Genomic DNA, 18,762 nt, shown 5'->3' on the forward strand with positions numbered 1-18,762 from the left:
GGCTGTAACCCCGCAGGAGGAATGTCCGAGGAGAGAGCTATGTGCAGTGTGGTTGTAGCCCTGTGAGTCCCAGGATATTAGGTGAGAGGTAAGACCTTTACTGGATCAACTTCTGTTGGTGAGAGACAAGCCACTCAGAGCTCTTCTTCAGGTCTGGGAAAGGTACCATAGAGGTGGAACTGATTGTTTAGCATAAGTAGTTAGCACATATTGTAAGGTGGGGTAATCAATTATTTTTTTGTCAAGGTCCAAATTTCTTGGTCAAGGTACAGTCCAGGTCCAGACTCCAGAGAAAATAATTAAAGACAACATAACAATGATGATAAGATTTTGGGGTCTGTTCAAAGCATATGGGGATCTAGATTTGGACCGTGCTCTGCCTGTTGACTACCCCTCTTGTAAGGGACCATTCAAGGTAGAGTGACCTGTTAACACCAGCAGCCATAGGACAAAAAGAGGGGGTGAGTGGGTGACAGATTGTTGTAATAGGCCATAAAGGGAGCCTCTTTGCGCTCTGTGATCCGCCCATCTGCTGGCTAACCAGACAGGCTCCTGCTCCTGTTCTGAGCAACTGTGCTAATTCGCCAGGCTGAGACCGTGAGGCCTGCTGCCTGGGCTCATGCTCGCCTGCCGAGGAGCTGGGTTAGCTTTGATCCTCCCTCTTGTGATTGGAAGGTGGGTTAGAGAATGCATGCAGCTGAATGGTGGGTAGGCCCTAGTGGCGGAGGTAAGTCCAGCATGGATGCTGGTCCCTAAAGCAGACAGTGGGGACCTGATTCTCCCCTGCCTTCTACCTGGGCAGTAACTGACACAGGTGCAGAATGGCTATAAAATGCTGTTGTTCAGATTTGCGGTTATTCTCAGTAGTAGCATTAAGCGAAAGCTTAGAGGATCCAACTGAGAGCAGGGCTGCCCTGTGCTAGGTGCTGCATGAGCACCCAGTGACAGTCCCAGCCACAAAGAACTAACAGGCTAAATAGATGAGATGCACAATGTTTGGGAAAGGGAATAGAGACTGAAAGAGGGGAAGTGACTTGCCCAAGGTCCCATAGCAAGTCAGTGGCAGAGACATAAATAGAGCCCAGGTCTCCTGACTCCCAGTTCACTAGGCCACACTGCCTGTCCGGTGGTAGAACTTCACACCCTCTTTGCACAGGTCTGAATGATGGGACCAAGAAAACCAAGCACTGGGAGGTGACAGCACCCAAGTCAGAGAGGCCATCATCGGAAGCCAGGAAGCACTGAATTAGATGGGTTGTTTCAATAAGAATCTTTGCTTTGGTTTTTGAACATGAGTGGCACTGAGGATTCTGCTCTCAGCAGCATTTCAGTCAAATCAGCCCCCGGCCTGTTTTCTTCTTCCAGACGTGGTAATGCTTCCAACTCCCCCGCTCTCCTGGAGTAATGAGTGATATAGCCACTCTGGCATCCAGATGGGCAGGCTCATCTCTGCCTTTTCACTCTCTGTCAGGCTGAATTTTCCACCTCGTTTGCCATGGAAGTTTCTGGCTGTGTTTGTCTGGCTTCTGGGAGCGGTTGGAGTCTTGGAGCTTGTTTTATTCTTCATGCCCTAAAGAAAAAAATCAAATCCGTAGTAGGAAACTCAGCAATGGGATCTGGAGCCTTCCTACCCTTGCTTACCGGTATGAGTCCAGCCCAACTTAGTAGGGGTCACAAGGTGTAACCATCGAATCTTCTTTCTGGCAGTGGTCAGCACTAGGTGCTTTAAAGGATGGTGCAAGAAGCTGGCTGGCAGATGTGGGAGAATCTGTCTCATTCTAACCCCTAAGAGAGATTGTCTCAAGCCCTGCAACATACTACTGTTCAGTGGCCTATAGGTTAATATGTTTACAGGTCACAGCCTAATCCTGTAGTGGAGCTGAGGACAGGAGGCTGAGCTCCCTCCCTCTCTGCTGCTGATGGGCCTTTCTGGGCAGGGTTGAGGCACTCCGGCTGAGTGCTGAGGAGGGAGCTTGCACTGCCTCTGCTGTGGCTAGAAAAGTGGTTCTCGACTATTGTGGGCCACATATGCAGCTCTCTGTGTGTTATGTGGGCCACATCCACACAGTACGTATACTACCTGTATGGCCCTGAGGCTGTCGCCTCACCCGGGCTGCAGCTGTGTGCTGATTGGGCCACGGGTTGAGAACCACTGGGCTACAGGCTACCAGTCTCCAGGATTGTGAAGCCAGAACCGAAATCTGAGCTTGCAGTGTGGATGTAGTGTTTGTTCTTGCATTTTCCTCAGGGTAGGTCAAGAGATCCGGGAGGGGCAGTGTCCTTGGGTCCCGGGTGGAGATGGTAGGGGTGGTATGAGCTAGTTATCGATGAATGGGGAGGTCTGTGAGTGGTTCTAAGTGGGTTTTTACTTTACATGTTGTCTATGTGGCTGATTGGCTTTTGTTTGTTGGGTTTTTTTAAGTGAAAAGTGCCCAGACTCCTAGATGGGCGCTGGGAGCCTTCTGTGGGTATGTCAACCCCTAGGAAAAAAGTGCCTTGAAAACACGATAGCGACCACATTTATAGCCACAGATCTTGTCTTCACTGCTAAAGATAGGTTTCAGAGTAACAGCTATGTTAGTCTGTATTCGCAAAAAAGAAAAGGAGTACTTGTGGCACCTTAGAGACTAACCAATTTATTTGAGCATAAGCTTTTGTGAGCTACAGCCGATGAAGTGAGCAGTAGCTCACGAAAGCTTATGCTCAAATAAATTGGTTAGTCTCTAAGGTGCCACAAGTACTCCTTTTCTTTACTGCTAAAGATGTATTTTTACCTCCGGGTAACTGAAGTGCATGAGCTACTGTGAGGTAAAAACCCCAGTGAAGACAAGGCACTGTTGTTTTACCTTGAGGCGAACTAGGCAGCTCTATGTTATACCAATAAAATAAAAACCAGCAGGATCTTATTAAAGGGGAAAAGGCAAAATGCCACATTTATTGTGAATACAGAAAGAATCATAGTAAGCAGTTAGTTATAGCTATAACATTCCATTCAATCTCATATTTATTCACACACACACACACACACACAGGTTCTGCAAGGTTGTGATCATAGTTACCAGCCTTAGAGTTGCTCATGCCAAGCCACTGGCCAGGTGGCCTGGACATGAGGAGGGAGCAGGGCCTTGTCAGATGCTCATCTGACGCTCCTGGAAGTTGGTTTGCGGAATCAGACCCCAAAGTTCTCACTTTCTAGAGTCTATTTTTATAGGAATTTCTTCCTATGCCAGTCTATGGGAATTGCTTCATCATGCTGTTGCTGAATCAATCAGCAGATGACACATTCCTGATGTGTCCATGCTGCCAGATGTTATCTTGTTCTTTGGTTCTCCCATTCTTGAGGCTGTTGGGTAGATTCCAGTCTGCCCTCAGGGGGTCCTCTGGTTATTTCCACTTGACGCCTTCTTCAGCCGATGGACACTGGATTCTTAGGCTGGCACCTCCCTGATCATTCAGTTATTATCCACACCAAGCATCCATCCACATACATCCTCTATCTCTATTTTAATCACAATTGTTAACAAAGCGAGATGAATACAAGAAAAGGGTGGGGAGTCTCTGGGTGCTGTTTCTATTGTTACAGAGTATTGCTTTGAGTCTCTCTCTATGTGAGTAGTAGTTGTTACAAAGAATTGCTTTGAGAACAGACTACGAGGTGCCGATGGATGTCCTGATCGTCGGAGCCCTGGGCACTTGGGACCCCTGCAACGAGTGTGTGTTGCAGACCTGTGGGATCGGTCGACGCTACGCACGGCTCATGCAGTGCCACATGGTCTCGGACACCATCCGATGGTCCAGGGACATCTACATCGAACACATCACCGGCCACCGACAGCACCAGGAGGGGTGAGCCGTCACGACATCATGCATCCACTATGGGAAAGGGACTGAGAGACTTTTTCCATTGGACCATATGAATTGGAACCATAACATTAAATCCCTCACTGAACATTAAATCCCACCAAATGAGGGTAGATCCATCCTCATCATCATATCCTCTCATTATACTCCACACGTGAACATAGCCATTATATGGACAACATACCCCCATAGCTCAATGTCTGTACTTTGACCCATTAAACTTTTACCCCCAATGGGGGAGATTGCAGATTATGTATTCCTTACGCCACCCGCTCCTAAACCGAATTTCGCACCCCTCGATAATCTGTACCTTATTCCCTGATAACCAGAAATTTCTATGCCTAAACTCTGTACCGTTTTCTTTTTACTTCAACATCATCTTACTAAAATTATTAAATCTGTACTAATTAGCAGCTTGCAAGTTTCACACACAGAGAGGGAGAAACAGTACCAAAAACCAAGAGACCTCTTAATTAGTAATACCCTGGAATTTAAACTATGGGGAATCAAACTCATTTGTGATTTTAATACAGAACTTCTTTAATATGATCCAACATCTATACCCCTGCCTGGGGTTGACCGTGTCTCGTTTACTGTGAGGTAAAACAAGAGAGCCTTGTCTCACCAGGGTTTTTATCTCAGGCTAGCTCATGCACATTAGTTTCTCTGAGGTGAAAAAAATACCATCGTTTAGCAGTGAAGATAAGGCCCTAGTATCGGAAGGATAAGTCATTGTTTTTACATGTGGTGGATGCTAGCAGGGAGTCTATGCTAAGCTACACACAACTGTACCTGGGCACCATGGTTTGAGGCCTGTCTAGACTAACCTTTGCCAACTAACTAAGGTTTAAAAAAAAAGTCTAGTGGAGACCAGCGAGTGCTTTCTAGTCCAATGCCTTAACTACAGGTCAGAGTTCTGGGATCTGCTGCTGAATCTGCTACAGATTTGTGCATTTGACCTTGGGCAAGTCACTTAGGGTCAGCTTTTCAGAAGTGGCCACTGTGTATTTTTCCCCATCCTCCTACCCCCATCACCAAAGGCACTGGGCACCTGCAGCTCTCAGTGATTCCAATGGGAGCTGTGGGTGCTCATTCCCTCTGAAAAGCAAGCCCAAAAGTTTCTTGAGCTGCTCACCAAAATCAATGGGCACTCTTGAAACCTGAGGCTTTTACAGGGGGCTGTAGATCTAAATTCATCAGTGGTGGCAAAGCCCCTTGAGAATCATGGATAGAAAGTGCCATAGAAGTGCCAAGTATATTGATGAGTCCATCTCCCCTGGGCAATGCAGAACTGATACTCACTCTGTTCTCTAGTCCTAGATGGCTCAGGTGACTGGGCTTCTAGCACTTCCTTTGCTACATCTGCAGGTGAGCTTTGGTATTGTGTGGAGCGGCTCACCTGCGTACTAAGGACATGGCTTTCAGAACTGCCATACCATGAATAAATAACTTCCCACTCCCCTAGGATATTAGAATGACCATGTGGTAGAGAGAGCCCTGGCTGGCTGGTAGTGAATAGGAACAAGAGTGAGGGGATATGTTCAGCCAGAGAGAAGTGGGCGAGGACCTGGCGTGAACAAGGACAGCCAGCTATACAACACCCATGGATTCCATTTTTGAACTCCGTGAGCGGTGTCACTTCCCAAGGGTACCCACGGCTTTGAGGCACCTCACCACCACCTGCTCTTAGCGTGAGGAAGTCATGTCTGTGCCTGCCGTTGGTAAGTTCCCTGACTGCACCAACCTCTGGCCACAAAAGCCCTGCCTTCCAGGCCTCCTCAGGCCTCACTCTTCTGCACAGGTTGGTGATAGCCAACCCCCTGACACCCGAGTCCTTGGAGCGTTCCCTGTTGTGTCCAACCCTTTATCCCCTGAGCACTCACAGAATTACTGGGCCTGCTGTTCCCAAAGACACAGTACACCACAGTTTACTAGTAATTCTGTAGAATGCAGCTTCCGTGAACACATGGCACTTAGGTATATGTACAGCAAAAACAAGAATACATTTATTATCAAAGAACAGGGAGTCAAGTGATAGTGAGTGAGAATAGTGGAGACAACTGGTTACATAGAAAACAAAATTAGAACATGGTTTTTAGAGACTAAACTTAACTAACCAAGTATTCCTGTCTCCGACAGGATGCTTCCCCCCACCCTTCGGTCTTTCCTCAGCCTTTTCAGCCAGTTTGGTTGCGACCCTTCTCATAAGAGCAAGCCTGCTGACAGCTTCTCATCACAGATTGAAGGAATACCTACGGGTTCATCTTTACTCCAGATAGAAAAGGAGTACTTGTGGCACCTTAGAGACTAACAAATTTATTTGAGCATAAGCTTTCGTGAGCTACAGCTCACTTCATCGGATGTAGTTTCAAGAGTTCATTGTCTTACCCCTACCCAAGATAACTCCTGCTGTTTACTTCTTCCTGTTAATTTCCTCTCTCTGAAGATTTCACAATCCTTCATTAGCATTTGGCTCAGACTTGTGAGTGGATGCCCATTGTGAGCCATAGAATACTTCATTTACATGTAATCAGATATTTAAACTGGTTTCAGAGTAGCAGCCGTGTTAGTCAGCATCCGCAAAAAGAACAGGAGGACTTATGGCACCTTAGAGACTAACAAATTTATTAGAGCATAAGCTTTTGTGGGCTATAGCCCACTTCATCGGATGCATAGAATGGAACATATAGTAAGATATAGATAAAAACATTTCTTCCTTTGTGGCTTTTCACCTTTGCTGCTGACACACACCTGAAGAAGATATTTTTTGTAGAGATACATAACTCCTTAAATATCATCTGTACATACATCTCACAATAATCAAGAGGATCAGCATGACACAGTCTTTTATTAGAGACTTTGCAATGACCCTTGGGATACCTGTGCCCTCTGTCAGTTGGCATCAAGAGGTCTTTGGGTCACACTCACCAACTGGATTTATAAATGAGACACCTGCATCTGGCACCCTTCATCTGAGGATTTCAAGGCACTTTACAGGCAATAATGTATTTAGCTTCACAACATCCCGTGGTTCATTCATACCATTGTCCCTTACAGATGATCTTACAGATGGAGTTGAAGTGACTTGCCTAAAGTCACAAGGCTTGTTACTGGCAGAGCTGGGAATAGATCCCTCAAGTCCTCACGCCCAGTCTCCTGCTCTAACCACGAGGCTGTGTTTGCTTCTTCTCATGACCTTAGTGAATTTTCTGCCTCACTCAGTCTCATTTAAGTGGAAATGTAACACGGTCAAATAACCCATTTGTTCACTCACTTTATTACTCACTCTCTAGCTAGGTAGATATGTGTTGAGTTTCTCAGTTTTCTGACCTCATATCTGAGCTGTGAAGGCTTTCATTTGGGAAGTGGGCTCCTCAGCTGTGTCTTCACTTACTCCTCGGAGCAACTTTATTCACCAGACCCCCAGCAACAGCAGACTGTGAATACATCCTTATACCCGACAGAGGGCTTTAAATGAAAGAAAGATATTGTCTTGACTATAAAGGTAGCATAGCAGATTCAGGTAAGAAGCATACAGCACAGGAGACTCCTGAAAGCAAATGACCCTTTGGCAACTTCAAAGAACATCTGAAACAATAGCTTCTCCACAGCCTTGCCTAGCCCTGATAAAATTCTCAGGGATGTAAGTGGGCCGGGCAGATTGTGCCTTGTACTGTGCTTTCAGTTAAACTGCAGTGCGAAATACTATACACTGCAAGCACTTGAGAGAGGAGGAACGATAATGGGACTCTGCATGGCTCTAGCATCTCAAAGAACCTTACAGAGGTGGACATGGCTTATTCTCCATTCCATGCTTGGGGAAGCTAGAGTGCATGAGAATGGCCATACTGGGTCAGACCAAAGATCCATCTAGCCCAGTATCCCATCTTCCGACACTGGCCCAATGCCAGGTGCCCCAGAGGGAATGAACAGAACAGGTCATCATTAAGTGATCCATTCCTTGTTGCCCATTTCCAGCTTCTGGCAAACAGAGACTAGGGACACCATCCCTGCCCATCCTGGCTAATAGCCATTGATGGACCTATCCTCCATGAATTTATCTAGTTCTTTTTTGAACCCTGTTAAAGTCTTGCCTTCACAACATCCTCTGGTAAGGAGTTCCACAGGTTGGCTGTGCTTTGTGTGAAAAAAATACTTCATTTTGTTTGTTTTAAACCTGCTTTCCATTAATTTCATTTGGTGATCCCTAGTTCTTGTATTATGAGAAGGAGTAAATAACACTTCCTTATTTACTTTCTCCACACCAGTCATGATTTTTATGGACCTCAATCATATCCCGCCTTAATAGTCTCTTTTCCAAGCTGAAAAGTCCCAGTCTTATTAATTTCTCCTCATATGGCAGCCGTTCCATACCCCTGATCATTTTTGTTGCCCTTTTCTGAACCTTTTCCAATTCCAATATATATTTTTTTAAGATGGGGCAACCACATCTGCATGCAGTATTCCAGATGTGGGCGTACCATGGATTTATATAGAGGCAATATGATATTTTCTTTTTTGACAGAAAGTTGGGAATCATAAAGAAAGGGATAGATAATAAGAGCACAGAGAGGTGAAATGACTCGCCCAGGGTCACACAGCAAGTTAGGGCTTGTCTGCATGGGGAAATTGACTGGAATAGCTTTTCTAGAATAACTCCCCATGTGGATATGCTATTTCAGAAAAATTCCAGAAAAAGTCACTTGTATTCCAGAATGGCATGCTTCCAAAGTGGAGTAATTATTCCAGAATAAAGTGTCCACTTGGGGAGCTCTCCGGCATTAGCTGTTCCAGTCAGTTCTCCTAGGTAGACACACCCTTTGTGACAGAGATGGAAATAGAACCCAGGTCTCTGGGCAGTCAGCCCACTAAATCATGCATCTCTTTAGAGGGCAGACCCGTGCATTCCTAAAGAGTTGGTTTTGCTACCTGTGCAGATCTTTCCTTGCTTGGGTCACCTGAAGCTTAGCTAGAGGCAAGTCCTGTTTGCCAGCTGCACGTTATTTCTGCTTTCCTCTCTGCAGGCTCCCACAGCACTGGAGCTGCCTCGGGTCTTGTTTCCCTGTTCATATCTCCTTTCATAGCCTTGAAAGGGTGCTGGCTTGTCCCAGGATGGGAGCTCTGCAGAGACCTATGCGGACCAGATGAATATCTTCAAACGTGTCCTCCTCCTGCCTCTTAAAACTGTGTTGGAGGCTGACAGAACATTTCAGACTCACATGGCCTGACCCAAGGAGACAAAGCCACTTAGGAACTGACAGAAATACAGACAATTCTCATCGTATTTATTTACTTAGATAATCCCCGAACCTTGCACGCAAACACATGAAATATTGGATTGCAAACTTCCACAGTGTGGGGTGGCTGAGTTATTGGACCCAAACTTGGTACGAATTGTTCATCGTTCTTCCTGTGATAAAGGACTTTGGCTCTGAAAGTGGCAAGTTCAGGAAAGAGGATCGAAGGGGTCAATGCCTTCTTGCTTCTAGTTCCGGTACAGTGGCTGATTACAACATGATGGTGGCAGGGAGAGGCCAGATGGACTCGATGGCTCAGGGACTTGGTATTGAAATAGGACGCACTTCACTTTGAGATGACTAGTTCCAACCTTGCTCAGGGTGGTCATGGCATAAAAGTTGGCCATTGTGTAGAATGAATTTGTTGGTCTCAATCCAGCTCAATAAATGGATACCTGAATCACAAAGTCCTCTCAGCTGGTACTAATAAGCAGGCCTGACCGAGAGAGAGGCCAAGGATGAGTGGCCATGAAAGCTGACTGCTCCTGGCACGTAATATCTAGATATGGTCCGCGAACTTCTTGGTTGCCTGAAGGAGGGGTTTAGAACTTGTTTTTCTGGGCACTGGTCCCCTCTGTTTTGGCAGGCTGCGGCCCCTAGGTTACATGAGGATAGCAGGGTTGGTAGGTTTAGCTGTGGCTGAGATTTTAAACTTTAATGGGAGCTGAAGGTCCAAATTCCCTAGGTGGCTTTGAACACCTCAGTCTGCACTTGTCGGTGGGCCTGGCAGAGGCTAAGGGCATCCGCTGGGGTGATGGAATGCAAAGGGGAGGAAGAGGGGCTAGCATGTTGTTTCCTTCTCCTGCAGGTTGCGCTGCCCCGCCCCCTTTTAGGACAAGTTTCTGCACAGGGAGTCCCTGCGGAAACCACCAGGGCAAAGAAACACTCACAAACAAGCCTGCGGTGCTAAGAAAACTTTCCCTCTTCCCTGTTCTGCTGCTGCTAATCTATTCACTGAAGTAAATCAGCTCCCGGGGGAAAGCTAGCCAGCCAGAAGCTTACATGCAGGTGTGCGTGCGGGAAGCTGCAGCTGCCTAAAGGGCATGGGGACACGGAATTAGTGGCCCAACACTGCAGGGAGTGAGTGTCTATCTCTTGGTTTGAAATCACTGCTTCCAGGTGGTATTTGGCTCAGTCTGTGAAATGAAGAATTCACCCACGGCTGGGAGCCAGCAGGCTGGAAAGTGCCTCCTGATTGCTCTTCCGAGAAGGATAACACAAATCTGTTCAGTGCCAGTGAGCGGCCTAGCATGCTGTAGGGTGAGGGTGTGTGGGGCGGTGGGAGAAAACAAGTGAGCAGAAAGGCCAGCAGTAGCATGGAGAGGAGAGGGGACTGTCACTTTATTGCCAAGTTTCAGAGTAGCAGCTGTGTTAGTCTGTATTCGCAAAAAGAAAAGGAGGACTTGTGGTACCTTCGAGACTAACCAATTTATTTGAGCATAAGCTTTCGTGAGCTACAGCTCACTTCATCGGAAATGAAGGTGGAAATGGCCCACCTTGATTATCATGCACATTGTAAGGAGAGTGGTCAGTTTGGATGAGCTATTGCCAGCAGAAGAGTGAGTTTGTGTGTGTATGGGGGTGGGGGGGGTGAGAAAACCTGGATTTGTGCTGGAAATGGCCCCCCTTGATTATCATGCACATTGTAGGGAGAGTGGTCGCTTTGGATGAGCTATTACCAGCAGGAGAGTGAGTTTGTGTGTGTGTGTGGGGGGAGAGGGTGAGAAAACCTGGATTTGTGCTGGAAATGGCCCAACTTGATGATCACTTTAGATAAGCTATTACCAGCAGGAGAGCGGGGTGGGAGGAGGTATTGTTTCATGGTCTCTGTGTATATAATGTCTTCTGTAGTTTCCACAGTATGCATCCGATGAAGTGAGCTGTAGCTCACGAAAGCTCATGCTCAAATAAATTGGTTAGTCTCTAAGGTGCCACAAGTACTCCTTTTCTTTTTGCGAATACAGACTAACACGGCTGTTACTCTGAAACCTGTTACTTTGTGTAATGACACATCCACTCCCAGTCTTTATTCAAGCCTAAGTTAACTGTACCCAGTTTGCAAATTAATTCCAATTCAGCAGTCTCTCGTTGGAGTCTGTTTTTGAAGTTTTTTTGTTGAAGAATTGCCACTTTTAGGTCTAAAGAAAAGGAGGACTTGTGGCACTTTAGAGACTAACAAATTTATTTGAGCATAAACTTTCATGAGCTACAGCTCATTTCATTGGATGCATTCAGTGGAAAATACAGTGGGGAGATTGATATACATAGAGAACATGAAACAATGGGTGTTACCATACACACTGTAACCGAGAGTGATCAGTGGATAGTGTATTTGGCAAAGGTTTCCAGGAGGCGTCCTTAAGACAGGGATTTCAATGGAAGTTAGGAGCTTAAATGCCCCAGTGAGGAGCCGGCCCTAAATGCTTCTTAAATACCAAGAAGACTGCGAGTTAGCCACAAGAGTCAGTGGCACCTAAGTGATCACTTAAGGTGAGCTATTACCAGCAGGAGAGGGGGGCGGGTGGGGGGGGGAAACTTTTGTAGTGATAATCAAGGTGGGCCATTTCCAGCAGTTGACAAGAACGTCTGAGGAACAGTGGGGGGGGGGGTAATCGAGTGACCAAAGAGATTGAAGTGTTCTCCGACTGGTTTTTGAATGTTATAATTCCTGACGTCTGATTTGTGTCCATTTATTCTTTTACGTAGAGACTGTCCGGTTTGGCCAATATACATGGCAGAGGGGCATTGCTGGCACATGATGGCATATATCACATTGGTAGATGCGCAGGTGAACGAGCCTCTGATAGTGTGGCTGATGTGATTAGGCCCTATGATGGTGTCCCCTGAATAGATATGTGGACACAGTTGGCAACCGGCTTTGTTGCGAGGACAGGTTCCTGGGTTAGTGTTTTTGTTGTGTGGTTGCTGGTGAGTATTTGCTTCAGGCTGGGGGGCTGTCTGTAAGCGAGGACTGGTCTGTCTCCCAAGATCTGTGAGAGTGATGGGTCGTCCTTCAGGATAGGTTGTAGATCCTTGATGATGCGCTGGAGAGGTTTTAGTTGGGGGCTGAAGGTGATGGCTAGTGGCGTTCTGTTATTTTCTTTGTTGGGCCTGTCCTATAGTAGGTGACTTCTGGGTACTCTTCTGGCTCTGTCAATCTGTTTCTTCACTTCAGCAGGTGGGTATTGTAGTTGTAAGAGGTAACACCCATTGTTTCATGTTCTCTGTGTATATAAAATCTCCCCACTATATTTTCCACTGTATGTATCCAATGACGTGAGCTGTAGCTCACGAAAGCTCATGCTCTAATAAATTTGTTAGTCTCTAAGGTGCCACAAGTATTCCTTTTATTGCCAAGGAATCTGAATGGGGAGTGACCCATAGATGTGTGCTGCAATGCATGAGGATCTGTCTACACTGCAATTGAGAGGTGTGATTGCAGCACCTCTAGGCATACACAAGCTAGTTTTGCTGCAGATCAAGCCAGCTCTGTCTGTTTGGGACCCTGGGTACATACTCAAACAGCCCATCCCCCATGCCATTGCAGCTTCATTGCAATTGGTACTTGAGCTAGCTTTGATCTTTGATTGTTACACAGCCGGCTAGGGTACGTCTACATGGGCTGCAATCACATCTCTGATTGCAGTGTAGACATCCACAGAGCGTGGCACACTCTGAGATTACCCTGCGTGTGTGTGTTGTCGCATGTGACTGCTTGGGGGGGCCTGGGGATTACCAGATGCGTGTCTGTCTTGTTTTATAGCATAGGAATTTATAACAATATTTTTTTCACTTCTGTAATATGAATAGCACCTTTCATGCAGTGATCTTGGGGGAGCGCTATAGACTTTGATTAATTCAGCCTTGCAGTGCCCCTTTGTGACAGGCAAGTTTGATTATCCCCATTTTATAGCTGGCTAAACCACATGAGAGAGATGAAGTGACTTATCCAAGTTCACGCAGCCATGGAGTGGTTACGTTCAGGAATAGGCCCTGAGAAGTCTTGGTGCCTAGTCCCCTGCTCTGAACACAAGGCAAGACTGCCTGCAAGTTAATGCCCCTTTGCAGTCTTCAGACAGAGACAGGGCAGCTCAGGTTTAAACACCTGCACCACCCGCAAGTGGCTACAGCATAATTGTCTGCTCATGTGTGGAGCAGCCCAGCCCTGGGATCTCTTTCAATGCCCAGGATCTGGAAAGATTGAAGTGTGGGTTAATAAGTTTCATGCTTCTGTCAGTCCTGCTTTGGCAGCTGGTGAGATCTGACTGCAGGCCATCACGGGCTGTAAATCAGAGCTGGCGTTTTTAAGGAGAATTGTAATGAAAGATGAAAGATTTGAGAGGAATTGTTTTCCCGAGTCCCTTACCTCCATTGTTCAGAGACATATAATTACCACTGAACACCTTCAGGAAGGGAGACTTCCTAGTAAATGAGATATCACAGACAGAAACAAGGCAACCCTGATTCTGGCCCCTAATGACACCCTTAACTCCATACCCTTTTTGAGGCCTCTAGTGGGCCCCATTGGTGAACAGCGAAATTATGGTTTCCATATTTTAAGGTTTAATGCAAAGCTGGATTCCATAAATACAAAGGAGCTGCCAGCCCTTTGAAGAGACGGGAGCATCTTCCAAGACATGTCTGGTACATCCTTCTTTCAAATGAAGCAGTAAGATTGTGGTAACACCCAAGAGCTGCAGGCATGGACCAGAAAGAACCCTATTGTGCCAGGCACTGAACAAACTCAGAACAAAAAGTCCCTTCCTGGAAGAGCTTACACCAGGTTTGGGCAAACTTTTTGGCTTGAGGGCCACATTTGGGTATAGAAATTGTATGGCGGGCCATGAATGCTCATGAAATTGGGGGTTGGGGTGTGGCGGGGGGTGAGGGCTCCAGCTAGAGGAGCGGGCTCTAGGGTGGGGCTGGGGATGAGGGATTTGGGGTGCAGAAGGGTGCTCCGGGCTGAGACTGAGGGGTTTGGAGGGCGGGAGGGGGATCAGCACTGGGGCAGGGGGTTGGAGCATGGGGGTGGGCTCATGGGTGCAGGCTTTGGGCAGCGCTTACCTCAAGCAGCTTTCGGAAGCTGTGGCATGTGCCCCCTCAGGCTTTTGCGCAGCCAGGCAGCTCTGTGCACTGCCCTTTCCACAGGCGCCGCTCCCGAAAGCAGCAGCATGCCCCCCTCCAGCTCCTATGCGGTGGTGCAGGGCCGGCCAGGCACTACCCTATCCATAGGCGCTGCCCCTGCAGCTCCCATTGGCCGTGGTTCCTGCCCAATAGGAGCTGTGGGGGCAGCGCTTGGGGCGGGGGCAGCGTGTGAAACCCCCTGGCTGCCCTTACGCGTAGGAGCCAGAGAGGGGACATGCTGCTGCTTCCGGGCTCCCTGGCTGGAGCCCCGGAGCGGGGCAAGCCCCTGACCCTGCTACCCGGCGGAAGCTCAAGGGCCAGATTAAAAGTTCCGACAGGCCGGACACGGCCCATGGGCTGTAGTTTGCCCACCCCAGCTTACACTCTAATGATAAGACACGTGGATACAGACAGATGAACAAACGGAGCACAAGGAAGCAATGAGAAAAACCCCATGCCCTTAGGTTTCTGTGGCAGAGGATGGTTACATACATCTCCCTTTTAAGCCAAACTCCCTCCTGTGCTGCTGTCAGTTCTGGGGTGGCACAAGAAGTATGCCAGGAGCTCTCTTCTACCCAAAGAGGCTATATGCATTTGGGTGATGCAGGATATGTATGAGGCTCCAATCTATCTGGTCAGCATGGTAAGCATATGAGATGCCTCTTCCCCTCCCATTTGAACCTGCCCGCTTGCGCAGAAACCAGCTGCCTGTGTGTCAGAGTTTTGAATAAGGGAGAGGAGAGGATGAGCTGCGATACAAGTGCACTGGAAAAGCAGCCTGGACAAGCATAGGACTGAGTGCACGTGGAAAATGCAATGAGAAGGCCAGGCAGGGAGTTCCTGGCTTTTGGCAGGGTTGAGAGCTAAGGTTTAAAAAGACAGAAAACAGTCAAACTTTGGATCATGCCCTGGTTTAGCTGAAAATGCTGGACTCATTCCAGAGTGCCAGGCTAGGGCTTGCTCTCCCTCCATAGGCGTCAATGGGGGCTCGGTCCAAATGAGCACTTGAGATGAGGCCATTATAAAAGACATCCCCAGCCCTCCCTGTAAATTACAGGGAAGGAGATGCATCTCCCTCTTCCTGTGTGTTTGGACAGTGCCTAGTGCATTTATGGCTCCTCTTGGAATACAAATAATTCCTAGGATAAAGAGCCTGTGTTAACCTTGCTGGGGTTTGAACCTGTAATGCTGCAGAGCCTCGCTATGCCAAACCTGCTGCTTAGACCCCTCAGTTACTGGCTACTGCATGCAGCTACGAGGTTGTCTTCTTCTTTCAGGGCTCTCCTTTTGTCCTACCCACACCAGACTTTAACTCCAGTGATCCATTTGTTTAATTCATTATTATTTGTATTCTGGCAGTGTCTAGAGACCACAGTGGAGATCGGGGGATCATTGTGTTTGTACAGCACCTAGCACAATGGGGTTCTGGGCTCTGACTAAGGCTACAGAACTATAAGTAACACTAGTAATTGGACTAGAGGCTGTACAAACCCATAGTAAATGACAGCCTCTGCCCTGAAGAGTTTACAGTAGGCAAGACTGGCGAAGAGTGGGAAGGAAAACAGAAGCACAGAAAAGGGGAGTGACTTGTCCAAAGCCACCCAGTGGCAGAGCTGGAACTAGACCCCCAGGTCTCCTGACTCTTAGTTCAGTGCCCGATCCATTCTAATAAAAAGTCTGCAGCCCTCTCAAAGATTTTGCCTATCCGACGAGTCCATTATCAATTTAGAAAACAAAAAATTACAGCACCAAAGATTAGGAGGGTTTATTTTTGTATGAGAATTTCTAAGATGGAAAATATGTTTCAAAGTAGAAAAGTGAAAAGCCATTTGGACCATCTGTGTCCCATTACTGAGCTGGGGCTGTCATCCATCCTCATTAGGCAGGGCCTGAGAGCGTGGGTGGGGGAAGAGACCTGGGCAGCTGCCCTGGGCACCAGGCTAAAAAGCACCATATGGAAAAGCCTAATGTATGTTAACAGGCATCAGAGACCTAAATTGAAAGAATAATGGCCCATCCTCGGGTGGCAGCCGTGATGAGACAAACCCTCAGCACCGATTTATCAGTTGCAATTTCAGGTCATTACAATGCTGTTAAGCAGAGGGTAACAGACAAGTGCGAAAGATTAATCTGACTTCAGCAAGAGTGATTTTTCCAGCCCCTCTATCACTCTGGCTCCCTCTCATCCTCGCTAATGTAGAGCCAGTGAAATAGCCTCCTCTTTTCCCCGCCCTCCAGAAAAAAAAAAAGATTCTTCTTGTTGGCCCTTGCCTTGGAGATCCCATCAAAACAGTAAGATCTTGTCATTTACTAGCTTCTGGGGGCCTGTCTTGTCCGTGCTACTCCAAATGACCTCGTGCAATATAAGGACCTGAATAGTGTAAGTATTCCCCTTCCTGCCAATCCTGTGGTGGTGCACCTACACCATGAGTTATCTGCGCACAGCCTGGAGCTAGAACCAGCTCTTTGGGGGAGGTTTGAATTGTTCCATCTCCGCAGCCTTCCTCAAGGAAGGGAAGAAACAGAATTCTGATGCCCTCTGTTTTGCTTTTTGCATAGCCAATTGATTTTGACTGCACTTGCAGTTCCGTTAAAAATGTTTGAAACAGTATACTACAGGGGAGAGAGAGAGTTAATACATCGCCAGTCCCCCCGGGGGGGGGCGGGTTCTCGCAGTGTGTTCAGGTCGCCTGACGCAGTAGGTGCACTCCCCCCAAACTACCTGTATTTATAATAACGTTGTACACAAGCTAAGACCTGCTATACGTCATCTAAGATTCCACTCACCAATTTCAACTTGTTTTTCTGGTACCACGGTGTACCCCCTCTTACCTTTTGCTTTGGACACAGCATTCCAGGTACTAACAGGTGTGAAGGCACCTCCTGAGCTTGTACCCAGGGCACAATATTAACACAACTTGTCTTTGACAGGTTTCCTATTTTCTAATGCCAAAACTGACTTCAGCTTTGCAGCGTGTTGTGGGATCCTTGATGTGGGTGAACTGAACTGGGGAAAAATCATAATACATTCAGTTAACATAACTCCCCAATACCTATATAGATAGCGAGATATGCACATAATCCCTATTAGTGTATACCACACCTAACATATGAGTATTGGCTAACATAGTATTGGCACCACGCTTTGCATTTTGACCTACCAGATGTTCCAATGTCCTGCCTGTAGCCAGGAGTCCCCCAAGACTTGGATGAATCAGTTTGGCAGGAAGCCCTTCCAGTGCCCTGGCATCCAGGACCAGAGCTTGGGAGCAGTTTGGTACTATGCATTCTGTTTTGCATTGCTGGAGACAGAGCCCCGATCTGAACTCTGGGTTGGGAGCCAAGTTCACTTCTCCAATCTCTCTCTCTAATAGGCCAAATTGTTCTCTCTTCCAGAAAGGTCTGGCTTTGTTGCAGCAGACTAGGCTGATGTGACTATCTGACACTGCCAGCACCAGTCCTTGGAAGAGAGTTTCACCAGGAGCACTTTGGGACAGAGTCTAACAGACTCCAGGCCTAATTCAGAATTAAATGGCTTGAGTGCCTGTATTACATCCACCAGACCTCTCTGCGTGTGCCGAGGGACATAAAGACTCCAGGAGAAGTCAACAATCTGTAGTAGCGTTTTGTCAATAAGGGTCCTAGCAGTTTCAGACGTAGCCTTGACAAATTGTCAGCCAGATTTCAAATGAGGCCACGCCAACTGCACTAGCAGAATGTGTGTGTGAATGCACCAACTGCATATGCCAATCCCACATGCAGATCTGCTTTTGTCCATGTAAACCTAATGAGCACATAAGCAGAAGGGTACCCACATGTGAAAATGTGGTCTTATTTGGCAGGATTACTTCTCCCACCCCTGAGATGCAGCCATCCCTCAGAAGGAATGCATCAGCTATGTAATGTTACTGTGTGTGGTTAAACAATTTAGGGCAAGTAGTGAAGAATACCTGAATACAGAAGAAAAGGAGGACTTGTGGCACCTTAGAGACTAACAAATTTATTTGAGCATAAGCTTTTGTGAGCTACAGCATCCGATGAAGTGAGCTGTAGCTCACGAAAGCTTATGCTCAAATAAATTTGTTAGTCTCTAAGGTGCCACAAGTCCTCCTTTTCTTTTTGCAGATACAGACTAACAGGGCTGCTACTCTGAAACCTGAATACAGAAGTTCACTCCTCATTCAAGATGCTTCTGATTAAGTCACATTCTACTGAGCCCCATTATGGGGCTGTTGTTTTTTATTTGCTGCATCTCTCTACTGCTAAGGCAGTATGTTTGGATTTGCCAAGAAACGTAATATATCCCACACTGGGTATGGGTTGGAGATGTACTTTCTCTCCATTATTCTTTCCACGGCTGGCTGGCTGGCTGCCTGGTAGATAAATTCTTTCTGGAATGCTGCAGATTTTGGTTCATGCTGCCAGTGGTTATGGTGCCGTCTTCAATCCACTTTCTCTGCAGCCGGAACTGAACTACACA

The sequence above is a fragment of the Lepidochelys kempii genome, chromosome 18 (genome assembly GCF_965140285.1).
Source record: "Lepidochelys kempii isolate rLepKem1 chromosome 18, rLepKem1.hap1, whole genome shotgun sequence".
Lineage (NCBI taxonomy): Eukaryota > Metazoa > Chordata > Testudines > Cheloniidae > Lepidochelys > Lepidochelys kempii.